This window comes from Dipodomys spectabilis, unplaced genomic scaffold (assembly GCF_019054845.1).
Source record: "Dipodomys spectabilis isolate Male_0828 unplaced genomic scaffold, ASM1905484v1 ptg000293l, whole genome shotgun sequence".
In the NCBI taxonomy this organism is placed as follows: Eukaryota; Metazoa; Chordata; class Mammalia; order Rodentia; family Heteromyidae; genus Dipodomys; species Dipodomys spectabilis.
Window position 1 is genome coordinate 654,373 of NW_024870970.1, and position 4,133 is coordinate 658,505.

The window sequence follows — 4,133 nt, forward strand, 5'->3', positions numbered from 1 at the left end:
CAATCCCACTTTTGGGCATTTACCCAAATATTTACAAACAAGACCACACTATAGCTACCAGCACACCTATGTTTATTGCAGAATTATTTACCATAGGTAAGATCTGGAACCAACCCAGATGCCCCTCAGTAGATGAATGGATCAAGAAAATGTGGTATATATACACAATGGAATTCCATGCCTCCATTAGGAAAAATGACATTGCCCCATTTGTTAGGAAATGGAAAGGCTTGGAAAAAATTATATTAAGTGAAGTAAGCCAAGCCCAAAGAAACATAGGTCCCATGGTTTCTCTTATTTGCAATATCTAGTATATGTATGAGTCAAGCAGAAAAGGTCAGATAATGTGATGTTAGGAAAATGAACCCTTGGATATGCATTTAAATGTTTTTTTTATTTCATGCATTTGTTTCTAACGCACTTATAAGATTATCTGTTTGTTGCTTTGTATGTCCCTCCCCCACATTATATCCCCTGCTTTCACTATATTTGCTGTCGGTATAATTTGTAGAGGAGAAGGAAAAAAACAAGTCATTTAAGATGTCAGTATAATTTGTAGAGGAGAAAGGAAAAAACAAGTCGTTTAAGGATAGTGGTGGACACGTTGCAACAATGAGACGTACAAGTTGTCATGTCGAAAACGAACTTTACAACTTTGGTGGGGGGAGGGTTGGGTGAGGTCGGGGGAGGCTGGGAAGGGATGTGAAGGGTAAACAAAGGAGGAGGCTGCAATGCTTGATAAGAAATGTACTCATTATCTTGGCCATGTAATTGTAACCCCTCTGTACATTATGTTCACAATAAAAATAATAATAAAAATAAAATAATAAAAAACATTACCAATTTTAGGCCTAATAATGAAGAGAAATATATGGACTTCTCTTGTAACTAAGAAAATATTTGGTGATAAAATGGCAGTAGTGTAAGTTCCTGCCTGGTTGGAAGGTAGACAGGCCAAGACATTAGGTAATCATGCATGTGAACAATTTTTCACTTTCTTGGCTTTAGCTACTTTTGAAATGGTAGGTATCATAAACAATCATATTTTGATAAAATGCCTTCTAGTATGAACAGTTCTGGCTGAACTGTTAATCTCTCTATGATCCCTTGTAACTAAGATTAGTTTTGTTCCAGTAATACAATCTATGCTGTCAGAGTAAGATATTCTGGTTGGTCTGTTCCTACATGGAAGAAGGGTAAAGGGTGAGGTAGACATTTGTGCCAATAAGACCTCATTTGGGAAAATTTCAACTGCATATGTTTAGAAGTAGCTCTTAAACAAGGCTTACTTTGAATCCATTGGCTTCACAGAGCTAACACAGTTGGATAAATAAGTACTTGAAAAAGCCGTCTCCTTTGGACTAAGCTATAAATACTTGAAAATATGATCAAATTCTAAATGAAAAAGACTTAAAATAGTCATTGACAAAAAGATTGCAAATGTGAGCAATCAACTGAACAACATATTTTTTTCAACTATTCACAGAATTTTAGGGAAATAAGATTAATAGCATTTTTAGGAACAATAAGGTTTCCTTGTTACAAATAGGCTCCTAAGCATATAAGCCTGTATAAATATTTCATCATTAACTACTTAATTTAACAGGGTACTACATTCTTCAGCAGGTTGTATACCAAAATTACAACAATACAGAGAACAACATGGCACTTGTACAAGGGTGATATGAAAATTTGTGAAGTATTCAAAATTTTTCATTCTTCAGATGTAAGAAATGAAAAACAGCTATTAAAAAGTTGATTACAAAATTACAAGTGTAACAATACACATAATTCATATAATTAAAAGTTACTTTGACATCAATGTATTCAATTTTCACCTTAGAAAGGCCTTTACATAGCATAACCTTTACACAACTTTTGAAATTAGACAACATTGTCGTTTTATCCCAAAGAAATATAATACTATAAGGACCTACGGGAAAAAAAAAGAATCTTAAGCTGTTTCTATATGGAATGCAATCTGAAAGGACACATTAATGAACCTATATTTTATAAAACCATGTAGAATTCAATGTATTATATCTAGGAGAGAATAAAATAGATTATGGACACTATACAAACATAGAATATAGAATATTTTAAATTATACTTTTTCAGACAAACACCGGAAATATCTTTAGTTTCTATACTACTCATTTCAAAAGATAAGTGAAAATTATTTCTGATTAACAAAATCACAACTCTGCATAAATAATTACAGATGTACACAAAAACTCTTGAATACATTTTGACATCAAAAGCAGGCAATTCACTTCGAAGAACTCCACAGAATCCGTGAATTGTTGCTATAAGATATTGTTATTTGGATTGTGAAAATATGTTGGGTTGACACAAAGGAATTAATGACATTTTTGAAATCTAAGAAAATTTACCGAATCATTAGGGTTTAAGAGAACAATTTATACAGCCTTCCACAACTTCAAAGAGGTAGTGATACATACTTATCCCCTTTTGGTAATATCTAATGCAGTTTCTTCCAAGTGGTTCTTCAGACCTGGTTTGACATATTGGTTCAACAGTTCCAGTGTATTTTTGCTATCTCAATTTCCAGCAGCAAGATGCAAGGGGGTCAAGAAGCCTTTAGTTTGGGCATTGGTATCTGCATCATGAAGAAGAAAGAAGCAACTCTGGTATTATTACACGTATATGCAGTGTGCAGGGGTGTCCAGCCATCTGCAGTTATTGCATGTGCCCCTTGAGCCACCAACTCACGGACAATGTTTAAGTGTCCACTGTAGACTTCCCGATGAAGAGGGGTATACTCACAGTCATCCCTAGTATTCACATGAGTGGCCTTTTTGGAAAGTATTCTCTGCACTGTAGTAAGCTGGTTATTTTCAGCAGCCCAAGGAAGAAATTTGCTTGGATCTTTCTCCATTTTTTTTCTTGCAATTGTTGACATTCCTCACTTTTTCATCTTGTTCCTCATCTTCATCAGAATTGCCTAACAAGATACTTTGAGTGCCAGTGGAAATGAGGTGTCCATGTATTTCCCTAATAGTTCATGTTGGTTGAACTGGTCAGAAATATCTGGTGAATTTTCTGCGTATGTTTTTTCACCATGGTTTATTTTCTTTTTCCATTTTTACTATTCGAAATTATTCTAACTGGAGATTAGGGAATAAATGGAGAGCAGAGGAAAGATGTTCCTCCATATTCAAAGGTACAGACTGAAAATGAGGACCAGTGGTGTCTTCATGTGCAACTTATTCTAGGAATGAGAAAATGTGAAATAACGCCTCCTATATAAATGATTTGGGAAATGGCAGTGCAGAAAGTGAAATGATGCAACCCAAAATATAAAACAATATAAATAAGGATAATTATGGAGCAATCATATTATCTATGAGAGCCATGAAAGAGAGAGATGAGCTATCCACAAAATCCATGCCTCTGATCAATTTATAGAACAAGCAGAAATTTGTTTTAAAAAAGATGGAAATAGAATTTATGTATTTAGTTGAAATTAGTAAGTACCTTTTTAATAGCCTACATAAGAATCTAAATCCTTAATAGTACTAGTATCGGATCTATCTGAAATCAGTTGAATCACACTTTTCCTGTACAATGAAGGAATAGGTATAGGCTACAAAAGCAGCTAGAAAAGGCAGGCCGATTGTATCTGTGAGAAAACTTTGTGGAAACTGGTATTGAGGATTACTTACTGGTGACCCACTTGCACTGGAAGCATGATTCTGAACTCTTGCTTGCTGATTCTGAACTATTGTTTTGATCATTATATTCTCCAAAAAGAAAAAGTCAGAATTGATAACAAAAGACTACTAATACATTTTGACTTTTCATTAAGCATCTTCAATCATCAAAATCACATGAAGACAATAGACAGGCCTATTTTTTTTAGATGAAAACAAGTGTCTTTAAAAAAACAAGGAATTTAAGTAGTCTTCCAAAGGACTTCTATTTTACTTACTGCATTATACATTTTTCCTAATGTTGAGTAACAATAAATAATCGATCTATTAGAAAGCTCTTAAAGCTCATCTGTTCAATAGTGAGTTCTCTGACACTATATTATGGTATTTTTTTGTATGGTCTTAGGAAGAAATTTATATTACTAACTTGAATTTGAGACAGGACAATATCATGACTGT

The 4,133-nt window shown here is 33.8% G+C and overlaps 1 pseudogene; it reads left to right on the forward strand.

Moving 5' to 3' along the window:
• The first annotated feature begins 1,614 nt into the window (after positions 1-1,614).
• LOC122126943 lies at positions 1,615-1,714 on the forward strand (annotated as a pseudogene).
• The last annotated feature ends 2,419 nt before the right edge of the window (positions 1,715-4,133 follow it).